Raw genomic sequence first — 22,040 nt, forward strand, 5'->3', positions numbered from 1 at the left:
TTCTTCGTATGACCATTCTTCAACAACCTAAAGGCCAGCTGCAAAGACCTTTGAAAAATACAGTTTGCAACTGAAAATTATGTAATAATTTAGGAAGTTTCTCTTTTTAGTCCTGCAGTTTCCTCAGGCTCTGTATATTTTTTTTGGTCTGTTTTCTCTGCTGTTCAGATTAGGTAATTTCTGTTCTTCTGTCTTAAAGCTCACTAATTCTTTCTTCTGTTTAATCTGTTCTGCTATTGAGCCCATTTATTCCTGTTTTTATATCTTAGTTATTGTATGTTTTATTTCTAAAATTTCCATTTGGTTTTTCTTTCTATCTTCTATTTGCTGAGACTTTCTGTGTCTTTGTTGAGACTTTCTATGTTTTTATTTGTTTCAAGTGTGTTTGTACGTGCTTGTTGAGGCATTTTTATGATGGCTGCTGTAAAATCCTTATCAGATAATTTCAACATCTGTCACCTCATTGTTTGCGTCTGCTGATGGTCTTTTTTCCTTCTGAAAGATTTGCCAGTTTCTTGGTGTGTGGAATAATCTTTGATTGAAACCTGGATATTTTTAAGTATTATGTTATGAAATTGTAGATCTTATGTAAATCTTCTGCTTTAGTCAAGTTTCTCTGATACCACCACAGCAGGGGAATTGGGAGCACTGCCTCATTATTACCAGGTGTGACTTGGAGTCCAGGTTCCCTTCTCAGCCTCCCTTGACACTTGGAGTGACAGGGTCCCCTTGTTACTGCTGGGCAAGGTGAGAATTCAGTTTCCCATTAGGCCTCTATTGATTCCTCCCTGGCAGGGATGTGCGGGGCACCATTTGCTGCACCCTGGGAATCTCTACGGATGCTGTGGGACAAGAGTGACCAGGAAGGGCTTTATTACACCAGGTGGGAATGAAATTCCCAGTGGCCTATACAGGTTTCTCCAGCACCACTGTGGTAAAAGAGTTGGGACACCTCTTTACAGCTTGGTGAGAGTGTAGGTCTAGGCTCCTCACTCGGCCTTTCCTGGTATGGGTGGGGCCGTGTTTTTTCCATGGTGTTTGGTTGGAGTAGAGCCGTCTTTACTCTTGCTTGGCTACCCTTTCTGGTCCTTTGGCAGGAGAAAGAGCACGGGACTCTTTTAGGGCTTTTCTTTCCCCTGCATTTGTTGACATTTCCAGGTTGCTGACTTTTTCAGCTCCAAGTTGGAAATATTTGAGCTGAAAAGAAAATGCAGGGAACTCATCACAGTGTTGTTCCTTGGGCCCCAATGTTCCTAGCCTGTCTATTTTATCTCTACTGTTAAGAGTTTTGCTGTGTTTTATTATAATATCCAGGATTTTTATATTCATTTAGCAGAAGGATATCTACTCTGTCCTTGTAGAAGTGTCTCATTGATTTTTATATATTCTTCCAGCACACAAACATACACAATTTAACTCAAAGCATCTTAGCAGAGCTTAATTAAATGGATAGATGCCTGTTCCTTTGCTGGACATCAAGAATACAGAAAAGAACAAGTGACAATTTTCACTGTCTTAGGGAGAAGAGGCAGCAGAAGTGTGAATGATCCCTAAAGAGTGATAGATGTGACCGTGAAGCCACAGGAAGGGTGTCAGGCAGCACACAAGAGACATTGGATGCCTCTTGGTTGTAGAGGTAGTGGCTTCCCAGCCTTGGGGCTAAGACTTGAAGGGCGAATTGGAGTTTTTCAGATGAGCAAGGCAAAGAAGGGACCTTCTAATATTCCTTGGATGGATACATTTTTAATATTTTCCCATCTGTAGCTACCTATATTTTCTACAAGTGTCACTGTGACCAACTTATTTACAAATAGTTTTACTTGCTTTGTTATAATAAGCGATTCTTAAAGAAAATGTCAAACTCTACATTCTATGCTGACTCTTAAGGAAGAGTCACATCTGCTCCTACTTAGCTTTTTTTTTGTGGTTTTTACACAGTATTCTTTTTTTCTTTTCTTGTCTTGAAAGAGACGACTCCTTTTGCCATTTTAATAAATTTAAATCTGTGGTTTTTTAAATCAGTTTAAATCTGATAAAATGGTAAATGTGACTGATCTCTACTCCCCCAGTCTGAATGGTAAATGAGAATTCCCATTTACCATTTACCATTCAAAGTAGGATAAATTCCCATTTACCATTCAAAGTGGGATAAATGTCTTTATCCTACTTTCTTCAATAAAGGCTGTTCTTTGCTTTTTAAATGCAAAGTAAGACCTTAATTTATCCTGAATTTTACTGCCATGCTTCAAGTCAGTACTTCTTAAGTGAGGTAAGTAACCTCCATAGAAAATTTCCATCAGTTCATTCATGAAAGAACAAAGAACCTGGCAGAATGTAAAAATATTTCCAAGAATCAGAGAAAGAGGACAAACCTTAGGGAGAAGAAGGCAGATGCTCATGTTCCAGCAGGGAAGTAGCTGCGTAGACTACAAGGACTGTTAGGCCAGTTGGCCAGTCCTGTTTAAGGAGACAAGCTGGGTATGGAACAGGGACCACCCTGTCCCTGGGAAAGGTCATTACCCCCTTCACTTTTCTTCTGTCATTACCCACAATCACTGTCCTCCTTTGCACTATGGTGGATGTCTACTTGTCATATGAATGGGCATTTGAACTTTGAAACTGAATGTGGTGATTGCACTTCATGCTGAAGCTTATCACAGGGTGCTTTCATAAGCATTAAGTAAAATTTTATAATGGCTGCAGTCCAAGGACATTTCCCTGGTTTTTGGCCAGTCTAAATATTGTACGAGAGAAAAAAAGTATACAGAATAGAGTTGTCTCTAAGGTAAGAAATGTGGATGTTGAAATAAAACATATATACAGAACCCTGGCTGCTTTCCTATGTGGCTGTGTGGAGGATGGGCAGGGTCATGGGCGACGGTGCGTCTCTGCAGACATGAAACGGAGTCCAAGGGTTGTTGACTGTTAACCACAGCTGTATTGTTGGAAGGCAAAAAAATACAAAGTTCATTTCAGGTTCATAGAGTAAACATTTCTGATCTGTGACCTATATCCTTGCTCTTGGTATTTTAGTTATATTTAATCATACTTCCAGGTAAAAACAAATGACCGGCACATACTTTAGGATTTAGAATGGTCTGGAACCAGACTTGGAACTTCCATGGATTCTTTTAATCTGAAATGTTTGTATTTATCCCCCATTATAGTGATTGAAGAAAAAAAATGTTTACTAGAAATCATATCCATACCAGAACTCATAGATAACGTGAACTATGCTTTAGTCTACAAGAAACGGAAGAATCTCTGAACGAGGCATTATACTCATGGGATGTCAAAAGGAAGGAACAAAAAAGAAGCCTCTTTCATCCTACCCAATGCTGTTGTTTTAAATTTAACTTTTTACTTGTCTGTAAATTCTCAATTCAAGGGATGATTTTAGGATTTTAATTAAAATGGCATATTTTAAATTATATGTCAGAAATTCAGAACTCAGAATGGAATATACTTTTGAGTTTCACATAGTAGAGATACAAAACAATGTAAGAAACATATAGGAAATACACGTTTTACAGTGTCTCATAGTTTTGCCCCACAATATTCAGATATTTTTCAGTGTCAAAAAATGTATGCATATACTTAGATGGCATGGTGCTGGCTGTGACATAAAGGAAATAAAACAGGGATCTCAGAAGTGAAAGTTTGTAACTTACTACAAACTTCAAAGGATTTTAAATGAGACTGAAATTGTCTCATTCCAATGAATGGATCTTGTTCAAATTTTCACAGTTTAGAAAATCTGATGACACCTACAATTTTGGATTCTCTGTTTTATTCTATATCTTGACACAATGTCACTGTCTGTTTTGGAGAGTTACCCACTTATATTACAGTCCAAACAGAAGCAAGATGGTCAATCTGTGGGTCCTTTGGGTACTTGTTCATAAGCTATCTCTGCAGTTTTACTCAACAGCACACTTTATTGGCACTGGAATAGATTTCCCCAGCTCAAGGTTGACAGATTTCAAAGATGCACTTACTCTTTGTCAGGCATTAGAGTAAGTTGGAGAACAGGGCAGATGCGTTGCCTCCCCCTTTGGTGCTCTCTTGTCAATATTTGGCCTTTATTTCAAGGTCCAGCCAAGAGCCATATCCTTAGGATCCATCGGTCGTGTGGTCAGACTTTCCCAACATTGAAGGTAACAGCACACGCCCTCAGTCTCATTCTTGTTATGTATTATAGTTGCAGTACAACTACAGATGTGTAATGCAGTTTGTTATTCCACAACCCAAGCACCATGTTGTTAGATGGCACTGTGGCCTATTAAGAAATTTTACCCAGAACCCAGACTCCAAATCCAAATACACAAGTTGCTAAAACCGGTCTTTGCAAGCGTAACATGAAATAAGATAATTTCAAGGTGGTGTGGTTATAGGGGGAAGAGAATTGTTAGCTTCCACTTGGGGCTTCCAGGGACTTGACGGGATCTTATCCTACAGAGAACACCAACCTCTTAAGGAAACTGGAAAGTTCGTAGAAGCTACACTACCTAAACATTTCCCAGCCTGTGATCCTATGAGAAAAGAAAAATAGCTCAGAGCAGCCTGAGCTGTATGAGGCATGTAGAATTTATCAGGCCCAGACAGATGTGTGTGTGAGGCTATAGTCTTACCACCCACCTCCCACATGCCTGGGGTCAGTTGTTTAAAGGCCTTTCATTCCTGATTAGCTGCCTCACTATCCTTACATGTTTGGAGTTTGTGATGAAAAGAACAATGTATATTTGTTCAAAAGAACAAGCCAATCAATAGCTTGTTATTTTGATGTAACTTCTTGGTAAACAATTTAGGAATTGCCTCTTTTTTTCTTTAAATACTCACTTGTAACTGCGTTAATTGGAGCATATATTTAGGGCAAACTTGAATCCATGCCCCTGGGTTACAATTCTCAAAACGGACCCAAGTAAACTCTACTTAAATTAAGTTTGCTTCAGTTTCTTTCTTTAGGTCAACATCTGTTACATTTGCTTAGATGGTATACTTTGACATATTTCCTGGAAACTGTAACCCTGATGACATTTGTGTGTGCCCTTTCACAAGTGCAACCACCTGATGGGTTCTTCCTGCCTGCTGACCAGACAAAACCAATTCACTGAGATTTGCAGTAAAGACAGCATTTAATTAATGTTAGGCTAGCCACATGGCTCAGAGGGTAGGATTTCTCAAGGATGGTTTGGTAGGCATGGGACTGGGGAATGGGTACTGCTGATTGGTTGGAGATGCAATCAGGGGTGTGAAAACAGTCCTCATGCATTGAGTCCACCTCTGAGTGGGAGACCACAGGACTGCTTAAGTCATCAGTCATGGGTCCAGGTGAAGTCAGTCAGTTGCCAGAATGCAAAAATCAGTAAAATGTATCAAAAGACCAACCTTAGGTTCTATAATAGAGATGCTACCTATAGCAACAACCGAGGAAGTCACAAATTTGCTTCATTGGATTAAGTGAAGAAGCCAGCCTGTGAGGCTAGAAGAAAGATAGAGTCAGCCATGTTAGATTTCTCTCACTGTCATAATCTTTGCAAAGGCAGTTTCACAGGGCTACAGCTCAATATTGTGGAATTTTTTTTCAGTGATTGTAACTGTCATTGGCATTTTAGCATATGTATTAGTCCATTCTCACACTGCTATAAAGATATACCTGAGACTGGGTAATTTATAAAGAAAAGAGGTTGTTTAGTTGGCTCACAGTAATGCAGGCTGCACAGGATTCTGCTTCTTGAAAGGCCTCAGGAAACTTACAATCATGGCAGAAGGGGAAGGGGAACCAAGCACGTAGTAACATGACCAGCAGGGGAGAGCAAGAGCAAAGTGGGACGTGCTACACACTCTCAAACCAGATCTCATAAGAACTCAGTTATAAGAACAACAAAGGGAAGTCTGCCCCCATGATCCAGTCACCTCCCGGTGAGCCCCTCTTCCAACAGGGAGAATTACAACTTGACATGAGAGTTGGGTGGGGACACAGACCCAAACCATGTCAGCATATGTTTCATACAGAGATAGAATCCTTTTCATGTGTTTCTCATCAGTGTGTCTGTTTGTGTTGCTATAAAGGAATACCGGGACTGGGTAATTTAAAAAGAAAAGAAATTCTTTACAGTTCTGCAGGCTATATATTAAGCATGGCACCAGCGTCTGCTTGGCTTCTTGTCAGGCCTCAGAAAGCTTCCCATCGTGGCAGAAGGCAAAGGGGAAGCCAGCATGTCACATGGCAAGGGAGGGAGGAGGTGTCATGCTGTTTTAAACACCAGCTCTTGTGTGAACTCAGAGTGAGAACTCATTACCACCAAGGTAGCATGAAGCCATTCATGAGGGAGCCACTCCCATGACCAAAACACCTCCCGCCAGACCCATCTCCAGCATTAAATATCACATTTCAACATGAGATTTGGGGGGAAATAAAGCATCCATTTCATACAGTCCTGTCTCCAAAGCCATCTGTTATTTCTAGCATAATGTTTGGCACATGGGAGTTGCTCAGTAAAAAATGTCCAGATGAATGAAAATCAAAGGTTAAAGAAATACAGTCAGATAACAATTTCACTGCAATTATTCTTTGCCTCTGTAGTTTTTAAGTGCTAAATGATACTTTCAAGGGGATTTTTTTTTTTTTTTTTTTTTTTTGAGATGGAGTTTCGCTCTTGTTACCCAGGCTGGAGTGCAATGGCATGATCTCGGCTCACCGCAACCTCCGCCTCCTCGGTTCAGGCAATTCTCCTGCCTCAGCCTCCTGAGTAGCTGGGATTACAGGCACACACCCCCGTGCCCAGCTAATTTTTTGTATTTTTAGTGGAGACGGGGTTTCACCATGTTGGCCAGGATGGTCTTGATCTCTTGACCTCGTGATCCACCCGCCTCGGCCTTTCAAAGTGCTGGGATTACAGGCGTGAGCCACCGCGCCCGGCCTCAATGGGATATTTTTTAAAGAGTTCATTTATAGATACCTTTCCAGCACACAAATTAGAAGTTTTAAAAATAATAATAAATGAATAAGAATACTTTTCAAGAGTCTTTCACAATTGTTTCATTTAATCTGTCCTGTGGAAAGTCTGCTACCTGGTGAGCTCAAGAGGAAAGTATGAATTTTTCAGTTTTGACATCTCAAATGAAAACCTGTCTACAGCACGTAGTGTTTCTCCAGCAACAAGCTATCACAAACATTCACTGGCAAAGGTGGAGATGGAGGGTAGTGTCTCTTGGTTCTCATATCCCTCAACTCCAGGTAACACCTGCTGTGAGGAAAAGCACATTAGTGCCATTGGTGTTACTGCCCCAGTAGCAAACACACTGGGGCATCAGAACAAATAGATTTTTGGCAACTTTCACACACTTTGCCAAAGAGGAGAGACATTTTCTTACCCTCCTATGTTTGAAATTCAGGGCAATGGAGTTTAGCATTGGCTAAGATAGTAGTGAAGTGAATTAGAGGTAAACAAAATCATCCCATCCATCAGGTGTCTGATGGAAAGTTGACAGTGAAACTAAAATATGGAACATACATTTTCATAGACCCAATGAGTTGGTAATATTGTGATAGCTGGAACAGCTCTGAAATAGATCAAATACGATGATAATCATAGCTATCATTTACTGCGTGCTTGTTTTGCTTCAGACATTGTGCTAAATGATTTACATTATCTAAGGAAGAATTTGAACCCAGGACCTGGCAAAGCTCATATATTTAAACAATATGTTATATTGTCTTTTTTGAAAGCACATTGAAAATGTTCCTGTTCTTTCAATAAGTTCTATTCCATCAGTAGTTGCATTCTAAAACAGTTATTGAAATAAATATATTAGTAGTGTACTAATAGCATGAAGTATTACCAGTAAAAAAGAGCACTTAAAACCAGGCTGGGCGAGGTGGCTCATGCCTATAATCCCGGCAGTTTGGGAGGCCAAGGCGGGCAGATCATGAGGTCAGGAGTTCAAGACCAGCCTGGCCAACATGGTGAAACCCCATCTCGACTGAAAATACAAAAATTAGCTGGGCGTGGTGGTGCATGCTTGTAATCCTAGCTACTCAGGAGCCGGAGGCAGAATTGCTTGAACCTCGGAGGCAGAGGTTGCGGTGAGCTGAGATTGCGCCACTGCACTCCAGCCTGGGTAACAGAGTGAGACTTTGTCTCCAAAAAGAAAAACAATCCAGAAAAGTTAACTCTCGAATGAAAAATGGGCTAAAGATGAGATTAAGACGTTCATAGGAAACAAATGCAAAGAACTAACAGATATGTTAAAATGTTTCTTTTTCAAAGAAAAGCAAGTGACATGATTTTGTGCTTACCAAACGGGAGAAGATTTAAAAGATGCAGATCTCCAGTGTCATGAAGGTGGAATTATAGACAGTCATACTTTGGGGACATCTTGTGGCACAAGGTACTATGACATATCTGAGGACAATTTGATAATTGATTTCCAACACTCCAACACTTGTTCAACTATGACTCATATTTCAGCTCTTCAGATTTATTCTGAAGAAACCATTGTATAGTTTTACAAAAATGCAAAGTGATGTTTAATCAAAATGATTTATTCTTATTAGAGAAATGGTAACAACATAGTATATTCACATAACAATACATTAGAACATTTGATGTTTATCTAATTTTCTAAAGTAAGAAACTTCACAATATCTTAATTGAAAATGATATCTCTTATAATAGCTTATGATAATATGTCCATTTTGGGGAATGAACAAATGGAATCACTTTTTCTTCTTTGCTTACTTCCTTTCTCTTCTCTTTCTCTGCTTCCTTATCTCTCGTCTTCAGTTTCTTCCCTCTTATTCTTCTTTCTGGAATTTAATGCACTAAAATACTCAGAGTTATTACATCTGAGTAGTGGGATTTGGAATGATTCTCACATTCTTATTCTTCTATAATGAACTAATTTTATAACCTGGAAAAAAATCATCAGTAAAATTCATTTAGGCAAAATATATTTTTTAATGTCCTAAAATTCTTGAAGTATCTTTACCCATCTCTATATATGTGATAATAAGTGTACAAACAGCAAAAAAAAAAAAAAGAAAAAAAAAATCGAGTACCTAAGGATACTGATTAGGTGCAGTTTAAGAGTGAATATGTAACATCCCCTCATTATATTGGTATTTGCTACAGCGATGTTAACAGATTTCCAGTAGACTCACTCTGACTTGAATTCTGCTGTACAGCACAAGACATTTGGTTTTTTATCATCTTCCTTTCCGCTTTCAAGCATTTCTGAGTTCTAACCTGCCCATCTTCTTTCTAGTCCCTTTTCATTTCAGACCAGATGCATCACTTCCTACACGGCTTTGTTTCTCAAATCACACACACACGCACGCACGCACATACACACGCACACACACACAGGCACACACACACACACCCCTGTAATTCCTACCTCTGTACTGCTTCCACCTCTCTTCTTGAATATGCTCTTGTCTTTCCACTTTTCTGTTGTCTTTACCCCGTTTCTTTTGCTCCCTCTGGCTCTCAGCTCTTTTCACTGCAGAAGGGGACGAATAAGTGTTTGGTTTATATTTCCTGTCTTTATTTCCTTACTAAGCTCTCCGTTTTTTATGTGTCAGTTTCTGACCCCTCCCAACACCTCCCCACCTCCCCGCCTCCCTTTTAAAAAATAATAGTGATTTTCCTATGTATAGATTTTATTTTTATTTTGAAAATTAAAAAGAAATACCATAAAGTATAAGGAAGAAAATAACAAGCATTCAGGCCACCCACAACAGTTAACATTCTGCCTTCTTTGTTAGCTTCTTGATTATTACATTAATCTCTTTTAAAAATATTTTAATCACTGCAATATCTCAAACATTCTGATATGTCCCACTGCTTTCAGTTTTATCAATGCTTATTAGATTACCTGCTATTTATAGTTTAGTATTTCTATATTTTTATTTCTTGGGATCTGGTATTCCCTGTTTTAAAATCTCCTGTTTCTTTATCGTTTCTTCTTTGAGCTCCTTTTTATTTATTGAATTTGTGTTCCTTCCTGTCAACCTGTTGAATAACATGAAGCATTTTTTTCAGTGTTTATTCTCATTCTTTGACCTTTATGTTCTTCTAAGTGGAGCAGGTAGAATGAGCCTTTCCTTTCTCCCTTCCTCTCTCCCTCTGTTTCTTCCTTCCCTCCTTCCTTCTTTCATTCCATCCTTTCTTGTTCCCTCTCTTCCTTTCTTTGTTTCCTTGTTTTAACCCTATAGTATATTTACTGAGTTTAATACCGCTTCTTTTTATGTCATTCATGATCCACATTTTATTTTAATCTGAAGTGGATAGGTGACCATCTTTCAGTTGTGTCTGAGTTGCTTATTTCTTCCTTTAAACTAGTGTCAGGGAGGAACATTTTGTAACTTATTAACTTTTCTGAAGCCAAAAGGCAGGTTAGGGGTAGGAGAAAGGATGGATTAAGGTTGTCCTCAGACTTTTCGTGATACCCGGGCCGTTTTCATCTTCTGGAATTGTGTCTCATATAAAGTTTCTCTTCATTTGAGGTATAAATAATTCCTGTGTTAAGTGCTTTGATACTTTGGCACATTTGTTTATCACCTACCCAGGAGATGTCACATCACTGCCAACTCTATTTTCTATTACTTTTTTCCTGTGCTCAAGCAATCCTTCTGTCTCAGCCTCCCAAATAGCTGGGACTACAGGTGCATGCCACTGTACCTGGCCTTGTTTTCCCTTTTTTTGTCTGACCACTTTTCCCATCAGGTTCCCCATTTTCCATAGTTGCTGATTGTTTTCTCTTTCCATCTGCATGCTCCTTTGCAATGTGACTTTGCTGCTTCCCCATCAGCAGGCAGACTCTGTTCCCCATCCTCTTCATGTGAGCTAGACTTGGGACTTGCTTTGGCCAATAGAATGTGGCAGAAGTGACATTTTGCATTTTGTAAGGTGTCCTTAGGGGGTTTTGCAGCTTCTGCTTTAGGTTCCAAAAATGGAGCTCCTACCACTATGGAAAAAAAAAGCCCAGGTTAAATTACATGAATGATGAGAGACTATCCAGTAGAGAGATCCAGCCTCTCACCCAGCACCAAGGCCCCATATGAGAGATTAAGGCCACTGTATACCCTCCAGTCCCAATAAAGCTGCCAGATGACTGCTGAGTCACAGGTGGCCCCAGAAAAGCCCATAAGAAGAACCACCTGTATGAGCCCAGACAAGCCACAGAATCATGAAAAATAGAAAATTGTGCAAAGCCCATACATGGGTATATAGATTGTTATGCAGCATTAGCTAAATAAGACAACTGGTTTCCATTCCAAAGTAGCCAGGAAAAGCAATAGGTAAACCCATACAGTCAGTTTGCTTTTCTTCGTATTTGAGACAATTAGTGAGAAAACTCAGGGTTCTGAAAGGCTAGGGGAAAGAGCTCGGAGTCAATTCTGGCTCTGCTTCTTGCATTCAGAATATTCTGTTTATTTCAGAAGGTTGACATATTTCTCCAGTTAAGAGGGAGTATAAGCCACTCTGCTGCTACACTCGTTCTTATAACACAATGTGTCATTTTAAGCCCACTTTGGCCACTCTTCCTTGGATTGGATGAACTTAATTATGGTCTGCTTGGGGAAACTTGGCCTGAGGCTGTGTTCTCTACTATTACTGTCTATAAAACTCAGCAAACCCCACTGATAGGTAGAATCCTGCCTATCACTCTCATGACGGTCAGTAACTCTTCCTTATAAATACATACTAGGTAATTCTGAGACTCATGGTCTGTACTTTGAGAAATACAATTAACATAAATATAACATTTCAGAAAATAATAGGTCCAGTTTTACTTCTTTCCATCAGTTGTTTGTGAAGAACTGAGACATAGCCTAAGCCCCAAAGCAAGACTCCATGTCTACAAAAGATACAAAAACAAATTAGCTATACATGGTGGTATGCACCTGCAGTCCCAGCCACTCAAGAGGCTGAGGTGGGAGAATCTTTGAGTTTGAGGCTACAGTGAGCCATGATCATGCCACTGCACTGCAGTTTGTGTAACAGAGTGAGACCCTGTCTCAAAAAAATAAAAAATAAAGAATTGGAGGCCACGTGCAACAGGTCATGCTTGTAATTCCAGCACTTTGGGAGGCCAAGGTGGGTGGATCACCTGAGGTCAGGAGTTCAAGACCAGCCTGACCAACATGGAGAAACCCCATCTCTGCTAAAAATACAAAATTAGACGAGCATGGTGGCACATGCCTGTAATCCCAGCTATTCAGGAGGCTGAAGCAGGAGAATTACTTGAACCCGGGAGGCAGAGGTTGCAGTAAGCCAAGATCGTGCCATTGCACTCCAGCCTGGGCAATAAGGGCAAAACTCCGTCTCAAAAAAAAAAAAAAAAATTGGGACAGAAGTCATTTGGGTGTGCATATTGATTCCATATTTAAAAGAACACAGTAGATGCATACCCATGTTCACAGCATTGTTCACAGTAGCCAGAGGGTGGAAACAACCCAAGTGGCCATCAACAGATACATGAATATACAAAACATGGGATATTTATGGACTATTATGCAGCCTTACGAAAGAAGGAAGTTCTCACACATGCTACAACATAAATGAACCTTGAGGACATTATGCTAAGTAAAATAAGTCATTCACAAAAAGACAATGTATGATTTCACTTACATAAGGCATCCAAAGGAGTCGTAGTTCTAGAAATGGAAAGTAAATTGGTGCTTATGAGGAACTGGGGGAATGAGGAATTGTTTAATGGGTATAGATTTTCACTTTTACAAGATGAAAGAGTTCTGCAGATCTGTGGAACGACGATGTTAACACTACTAAACACGTACTTACAAATATTTAAGATGGGAAACTTTATGTTATGTGAGTCTTGCTTTTTTAACTGTGGTTAACCACAATTTGATTTTTTTTTTAATGAGGAGGAGAAGAAAGAGGAGAATGAGGAGGAAGAGGAGGTCGTGTTGAGAACATAAATGGTGAATCCTGATTACAGATGGAGAATTTGCGAGTTTGTTTTGACTGTTTTGTCACAGCAATACTAAAAAGAACAGCAGTAAATACAATTGTCACTTTAGAAACATTGTTAACTCTGTACATCAGATACAATTGAACATAGGAAACTCCTGCAGCTGCAGAGTAGTGTATAGTTAGAAGTCAACTCTAAAGAGTTGTCCTCCCCCTGCTGGTAAGTGTTGGAATTGTTCAGTTTGGGGAAGGAACAAGGACAGCTAGCCTGAGAACTTCCATTAAAATATAGTTGCTATTATTCATCAAAATATTTCCTGGAAAGACACCAAACTCCCATAGCTATTATCTGAAGTTATTCACTCATAAATTCTTCCATGTATTTCTTTAAAAAATTTTAATTGACAAATGACAGATTGTATATATTTACGGGGTGCAATGTAAAGTTTTGATATGTGTAGACATTGTGGAATGATTAAACCAAATTCTTCCACTTCTGAAAATGAATATACAATTTATTTGACTATAGCTCACTCATTCACCAACCTGTATTTGATTTTTAACATCACTGCTGTGCTAAACACTGGGATTTCAAAGGTGACATTGGTGCAGACCCAGGTTTTATATCTGATAGAGGGAGATAGACTGTAAATCATTCAATTGAATTCAGTAAAGAGTTGTAAGTGTAAAAGAAGCCATCTGTGTACTAGAGTATAAGAATTGGAGCATAAAGGAGGCAGTAAAAGGATTCACCAGGAGTGTAATTAATACATTGGATTCCTGCCCTTTTAAAATTTTATTATTATTATTGAGACCGAGTCTCACTCTGTCACCCAGGCTGGAGTGCAGTGACACGATCTTGGCTCATTGCAAACCTCCCTTTTCTAGGTTTGAGCGATTCTCCTGCCTAAGCCTCCCAAGTAGCTGGGATTACAGGCACTTGCAACCACGCCCAGCTAATTTTTGTGTTTTTAGTAGAGACGGGGTTTCACCATGTTGGCAAAGCTGGTCTCAACCTCCTGACCTCAGGTGATCCATCCACCTCAGCCCCCCAGTGTTGGGATTATAGATGTGAGCCACATGCCTGGCCTTCCTGCCCTTTGAATTTACCAAGAAGTGGTAATTTGATCATGCATAGCACACAAATATATTAATTGTCCAAGGACATTCTCTCTCTATTTTGTTAGTTGTATTTTTCAAAAGACTTTTAGTTTGAAATAATTACAAATTCACAGGAAATTGCAGAGATGGATAGTACAGAGGTTCTCTGTGTCCTTTACCTGGTTTCCCCAGTGATTACATCATCAAAACCAAGGAGTTGATTGATAATGATAAAAAGCATATGCAGAATTCTATGTCCTTTTACCGTATGTTAAGAGTTGATAAGTACCACTTCAATCAAGATATGGAACTATTTCATTAATATAGGGATCTCCAGGGCTCCCCCTTTACAATACTACTAACCCTCTCGCTCTAGCACCGTTAAACTCTGGCAACTGTTCTGGAGACGCCATCTAATAAAGAGACACAGACAATTAAATCATGCAAATCTAATGCAGAGAATAAGCTCGTAACCTGTAGTAGCCTGTAACTTCAATGTTATATAAATGAAATCATGCTGTATGTGACCCTTTGAGATTGCCTTTATTCCCCCCAATTAGTGCACTTCCCTTGTAATCAAACCAAGTTCTGCATGTATCAGTAGTTTATTGCTTTTTTACAGCCACGTTGTATTTCTGGTATGGATGTCCACAGTTCGTCGAATCACTCACCTACTGTGGGACATTTTCAGTTACTTCCAGTTCTTATCTGTTACATCTAACACTGCTCTGAACAACTGTATGCAGGTTCTTTCGTGGCCATACAACTGCATGTCCAGTTAAATGTCCAGGAGGATGATTGCTAGGTTGTTTAGTAAGTGCATGTTGAGTTCTTTTTGAGAAACTGCCAAACTATTTTTCAGAGCGGCCATCACACTTAACATCACCACTTGCGATGTGGAAACGTCTGTGTTTTTCCAAATTCTTGCCGGCATTCACTGTTGTTATTGTTTTTCATTGATTTGACTTGATAGGTATGCAGTGATAGCTCATAGTGATCTTAATTTGCATTTCGCAATCGAATTATGATGTTGTATATGTTTTCATGTGCTTATTTGACATGTATGTATCCTTTTTGGTGAAATACCTCATCAGGTCTTTTGCCTGTTTTCTAAGTGAATAGTTTAATTTTTTACTGTTGCATTTTGAGAGTTCTTATAAATTCTGGACACGACTCCTTTATCAGATATGTGGTTTACAGATATTTCCTCTTAGTCTGCAGCTTGTATTTTCACATCTGTATTGGGTCTTCTGCAAGACAAACCTTTTAAAATTTGGATGAAGTCTAATTTATCATTTCTTTTCTTTTCTTTTTTTTTTTTTTTTTAGGAAGCATGCTTTTGGGGTCAGGTTTAAGAACTCATCAAACCCCTGATCCTGAAAAGGTTTGCCTGTGATTTCTTCTGAAGTTTTATAGTTTACATTTGACTTTTAAATTTATGACTCAAAAATTGAAGTTAATTTTTACATAACGTGTGAGATTTAGGTTGAGATTTACATCTTTATCTATGAATTTACGGTAGCTGGCAGCACCATTTATTAAAAAGGCTATCTTTCCTCCATTACAATGCTTTCTGACCTTTGTTAAGAATCAGTTCAGTGTATTTTCCTGGGTCTGGGTCCTTTATCTTGTTCCACTGATGTATGCTACTGTCCCTCCACCACTACTATGTAACCTGGGTACTGTGTCAACAAAGTAAGTCTTGAAATTGGGTAGAGTGAGTCTTCCCACTTGATTCATCTCTTTCAAATTTATTTTTAGCTATTCTAGTTCCTTTGCCTTTTCATATAAATTTTATTTTATTTTATTTTTGAGACAATTGTCACTCTATCACCCAGGCTGGAATGCAGTGGTGCAATCACCGCTCACTACAGCCTCAATCTCCCAGTCTCAGGAGATTCTCCTGCCTTGGTATCCTGAGTGTACCACCACACCCGGCTATTTTTTTTTTTATTTTTTTAATTTATAGAAACAGGATCTTCCGCTGGGCGTGGTGGCTCAGGCCTGTAATCCTAGCACTTTGGGAGGCCAAGACAGGTGGATTGCCTGAGTTCAGAAGTTCGAGACCAGTCTGGGCAACACAGCGAAACCCAGGATCTACTAAAATACAAAAAATTCGCCTGGTGTGGTGATGTGCGCCTGTAATACCAGCTACTGGGAAGGCTGAGGCAGGAGAATTGCTTGAACCTGGGAGGCGGGAGGATGCAGTGAGCTGAGATGGCACCACTGCTCTCCAGCCTTGGTGGCAGAAACTCAGTCTCTTAAAAACAAAAACAAAAACAAGGTCTTCGTACATTCCCCAGGCTGGTCTTGAACTCTTGGGCTCAAGCAATCCTCCCAGGTTGGCCTCCCAAAGTGTTGAGATTACAGGCATGAGCCACTGTGCCCAGCACCATATAAATTTTAGAATAATATTGTCTTTGTCCACATCTACAAAATTTCTTGCTGGGATTGTGATGGGAATTGCAATAAACCTATATATCAATTTGGGGAGAATCGACCTCTTACTTATGTTGAGTTGTCTGATCAATGACCACAGATGTCTCTTCATTCATTTAGGTCTTTGATTTCCTTCATTGCTGTTTTGTAGCTTTTGCATGCTTTTATTAGACTTACACCTAAGAATATTTTTAGTAATTATAAGTGCTACTGTATCTAAAATTTTAGCTTCCACATTTCCATTGCTAGTATATAGAAATACAATTAATTTTGTTCTAGGAGGTGTTTTTGGTGGATTCCTTGGGACTTTTGTAGATAGACAATCATGCTAACTACAAAATGGGACAGTTTTGTTTTTCTCTTCCCAATGTGTGTGCCTTTTATTTCCTTTCCTTGCTTTATTGCACTGGCTAGAACTTCTAGTACTATGTTGCAAAGCAGTGGTGAGTGGACATTTTTGCCTTGTTCCTGATTCTAGCAAGAATGTATTGTCTTTCATCCTGAAGAATGATGTTAGCTGGAGAGTTTTTTTTTCTTTTTTTGGTTGATATTAGTATTCTCTGTTTTTGGAAACAAATGTAGCATCTGAATTTATCCACCACTCGAAGGTACTAGAAACTCTACTCTATTTAGTTTTTCTCAAGGTAAATCAGAATGTTAGTTATTATGTTTATGATGTTTCCATTTTTGGATTAAACAGTAGCTATTTTATTTTTAAAATAAAAAGCAGAAATTTATTGGCTCACATTTCTGGAGGCTGAGAAGTCCAATATCGAGGTGCCAGTGCTGATGAGGACTTTTGTGCTATGTCATCCCATAGAGGAAGGTGAAGGGCGAGAGAGGGCAAGTGAGAAAAGAATGAACTAACCTTTTTAGAACAAACCAACTCCCTAGATAATGGCCTTGATCCACTCGTTACAGTGGAGCGTGTCCTAACTACCTCTTTCATTGTCTCACCTCTTCACACTGTTGCGTTAGGAATTAAGTTTCCAGTACATGATTTTTGGGAGACACATTCAAACCATAGGTGTCATGTGATGTTGAGTAGGTGACTCACCAAAGAATCACACTAGATGCTAGTTATTTTTTTTAAAAACACACACCTAGAAAAAATAATAAATAATACAAAGAAAAACTTGCACTCCTGGTAAAATGTTTAAATATCCATATTAGCAGCATATTCATAAATAATCGTAAATTTCACCATGTAGTAATTATATGAAAAGTGGTGATCACAGTAATAATTAGCCCATCAGTAAGTTTAAAATCTCTTTTGTGCCTTCTTTTGAGTGTTTTTGTTTCTTTCTTATAATGAAGTCCTCTTCCTTGTGAAGTGAGAAAAGTAAGTCATCAACTATATTTAGCCCTTGCAATTATGTCGAATTCTCCTGCCTCGGTCTCCTGAGTGACTGGGACCACAGGTGTGTACCACCACACCTGGCTATTTTTTTTTTAATTTATAATACAAAGTCTTTTAAATATTAGATCTCAGTGAAGTATCATCCTTGGATATTTTTAGGTTAGGAAATGTTAGGGGTATTTGATGTAAGAGTGCTCATGAACTCGATACACAACTACCATGGGAATTTTGGGGGAACCAGGACGTGGCCTGTGTGTTGGAGCATCCACTGGGATCTTTGAATACTGAGAGGTGCATCATATGCGGGAAAATGCCTTTCCTTATACCTCAGGGGTCACCGAAGTCTGGGTCAATCAGTGGGACTTTCACCAGTGGTGAAGCTCTCAGAATGACTTGCAATGGCTGCAGCTGCCTCTGGGGACATTTCTCTGAACTGTCTAGACTGTCATTTTTCAACGGCTTCTGTCTTCACAACTGTAGTGACACCTCAGGACCAAGAACTGGACGTTATAACGGCTTAGGGTTAAATTTGTTCTTGAGATACAATTTGTCCTTGAGCGCTACATCTCTTTGTCCAGCAGGTGGCAGTAAGCGATTACAAGAACCAAGCATCAGCGTAAGCGCCTTTGGAGTATACTCAGGACTACTTGGAAGGATTAGTTAACATTCTGCGAATCTGAAGTTAGCTTTTCGTTTATGTATCAACTGTAATACTGTTTTACTGGGTGCCTCTAAAAGGGTGAAGTGGTGCATACTGTTTGAGCATAAACAGATTTTACAGCAGGGCTGGTTCCGTTAAATGAGGGCATTAGACCTGGAGGTTACCTACTCAATGCCATCTTCCCCAAATGCAGCCAACCACTGAGTCTTTGAAGACCCTGCTTTGGCTCAGCTTCTCGGTGGAACAACACACCTGTAATTCTTACTAGTCACCTCGAATTCGGCATATTCGAACCATCGGTGGCGTGCAGGGGCCAACATCCACCTACTCATGGGAGTCAATAGATAAATTGTCAGAGGTTTTGCAAGCTGGTTGAATTCACACTGTAGTCTGAAATTATCCACAGTGGAAGCATTTATAATAGAAGTCTTGTAATTCTACCAAGCAAGATCTCCCTCACCTCCAGCTATTCATTCAGTAGTTAGTAATATTACACTGATCTAAGCACACTTGCTTTCTCCCTGAGCAATATCCCTTTTCCTGCCCATATATCACATCTGATATGGTTTGGATTTGTGTCCCTGCCCAAACCTCATGTTGACTTGGAGGAGGGGCCTTTGGGAGGTGACTGGATCATGGAGTGGATTCCCTGCTTGCTGTTCTCATCATACTGAGTGAGTTCTCATGAGATCTGATGGTTTGAAAGTGTGTGGCACTTCCCCTTTTACTCTCTCTCTCATGCCACCACATGAAGAGATGCTTGCTTCCCCTTCACCTTCTGCCATGACTGTAAGTGATTTGGTTTGGCTGTGTCCCCACTAAGAGCTTATCTTGAATTATAGCTCCCATAATTCCCATGTGTTGTGGGAGGGACCTGGTGGGAGTTAACTGAATCATGGGGTGGTTTCCTTTATACTGGTTTTGAGGTAGTGACTCAGCCTCAGGAGATCTGATGATTTTATAAGGGGTTTCCCCTTTGAATTGGCTCTCATTCTCTCCTGTCTGCCACCATGTAAGATGTGTTTTTGCCTTTTGCCATGATTGTGAGGCCTCCCCAGCCATGTGGAACTGTGAGTCAGTTAAAGCTCTTTTTCTTTAAAAATTACCCATTCTTGGGTATGTCCTTATTAACAGTGTGAAAACAGACTAATACAGTAAGTTTACTGAGGTCTCCCAGTCATGCTTCCTATGAAGTCTGCAGAACTGTGAGTTAAATATCTTTTCTTCCTATATTATCCAGTCTCAGTAGTTATTTATAGCAGCATGAAAATGGACTAATACACCATCAATCCCCAAGCCTCTCATCATCTCACTCTACAAAGTTCAGTCCAAATTCTTCTTCCCCTGCAGTGACACTGAACTTGACCACTCTCCCCTCACCACCTCTTCTCCCCTTGCCCCTGGTTTCCTAAAACAGTTTCTTATGTCACAGGGTAAAATACTCTTATTTTATAACATGTGTTTCTCAAGAGCCTAGTGGCTAGACATTAGCCAATGTGTTCCTAGAGGGAACTTTGAGGCCTGTGTCTGAGACTTCATGGTAGCCTTAGTGGCTATGTTAGATCTTGGCAGATGGTAGATAGATGCTCATTAAATGGTTGTGGTTTTTGTTATTGCCACAGAATGATTTTCCAGTTCTTTTTTGTTCCACGATCTGACCCCAACCAACCTATGAACATTATTTTTTTATTATTCACCCTCATGACATTTGTTATATTTTTCTCAGGTGGTGACCCTTGGCTTGCCTCATATCCACCTCACATCTTCTCTCTCCATCTTTGTGTATGCTCTTCCCTCCCCACGGGCTGCCTTTCCCATTTCCTTTAGGGTCTCATTCAAATGCCATTTTCTCTGTGAAGCTATTTTCTCCTTTTCCTTTTGATTCTGCCACTCTAAGTAATCAGATCTCTACAGTCTTGCATCTGTCCACTAACTTCTGTAATTCCGTGAAAAGGGGAAACTAAACTCATCCACTGTGGTTAACCAGACCGCAAAGAGGAATGCTGGCGTTCATGGAGAATATTCTGAGAGCCTTGTCAAAGTCACTCCCTCGTCCAGACCGAACAGAAGAGTGTGGATGATAGAGATTTCGGATGTGGGTTGTGAAGGGGAGGAGGGCAAGGCTGGCCGACGTGGGGTTCTGTCTATTTAAAGTGGTCATCTGTTTGGCAGTGCTCCCTGGAGGAGACAGGGCTGTTTGTGTTCTGGGCCATATCAAAGGTGCTCTCAACACCCCACAGTCCAGGTCTGTTAGCGTTCCTCATAAAACCATGTTTGGAGAGATAGCTTTTCAGAGGGAATTTTGGCTTCAAACTGGAATAAAGCATGCCTGAAATTTAATTGGGAAGTAAGGGATATATCAAGGGGGGAAAGGCAGCAATTTTGAAGTGGAAAATACCTTGCAAAGAGTAAAAATAGCGGCTTTTAAGTGGCAGAAGAGGAGGTTCGGCGGCTAGCCCTTTCATTAGCTGACTTCCTGTGCCCCACTGGGACTGTCTTCTGAGGGCTGATTGCTGCCTTTGATGCCTGTAACCAGCTGGTGTCACTACTCAGGCTGAAGGTTTCAGGGAGACAGGTGGCTTAGCAAAGAGGAACAGAAAGTTGGTTTCATGAAACATGATCTACCAATCACCATCTGGCAAGAGATTAATAACCAGAATATATAAGGAGTTCAAACAACTTTATAAGAAAAAATTTAATAATTTGATCAAAAAATGGACAAAAGATCTGAATAGACATTTCTCAAAAGAAGACATGCAGATATGGCTGGGGGAGTGGGGGGAATGCAAAATATGGCTAGACATAGCCAGGCAGACACAGCCAAGTGGAACAGCTCCCACAGAGGGACCCAGATGACTCTCATGTTCCTAACAGATCCTCAGAGGGAAGGCACTGAGAGTGGATAGGGGGAAGACACAAGCTGGGCTGCAGGAGAAGAAATCTGGGAATGGTGCCTGGAGTTACTGCTCTCTGGGACTGACTTTTGGACCACAGAAGCTCCAGGGGAATGGGTGAGTTAAACTGACAAGGAGCAACCTGCTCTCACCATGGGCCTCTGGACCACAGCAGGAGGAGGTCCCTGGGTCACTGTGGACACTCAAGTTGGCAGGAAGAGCTCCTTAGAGAAGTGGTAGGATGGCAAGCCAGCTGATATGGAGCCAGAAGGGTTTGAAGCAGGAGCACCTGCAGTGGAGCACAGCCAGGGATGGCCATGTCCCCAGGTCTGACTTGCTCCAATAGGAGACATTAGTCCTAGGGGAACTGCCTGTCCTGAACTCTGCAGGGTGGTCTTGTCCATCAGACAGGGCTGATTTGACCTGAGCACCCCTTGATCTGCTGGCCATTCTGGGGCCCCAGCCTGGCCACACCTGCTTGCAGGGCAGTTTTGGGTGCCCTGGAGGTTGCACTGTAGCTTCTGTGCTGACAGACAGTCCTTAACTGGTGGAGAGCTCCGGCAAGGCTGCCCCTAGGCCACACACCAGCCCATCCACCTGTCACCATACTGCAGCTTCCCTTGGCCCAGGAAACTCTTCAT

This window comes from Callithrix jacchus, chromosome 4 (genome assembly GCF_049354715.1).
Source record: "Callithrix jacchus isolate 240 chromosome 4, calJac240_pri, whole genome shotgun sequence".
Classification (NCBI taxonomy): domain Eukaryota; kingdom Metazoa; phylum Chordata; class Mammalia; order Primates; family Cebidae; genus Callithrix; species Callithrix jacchus.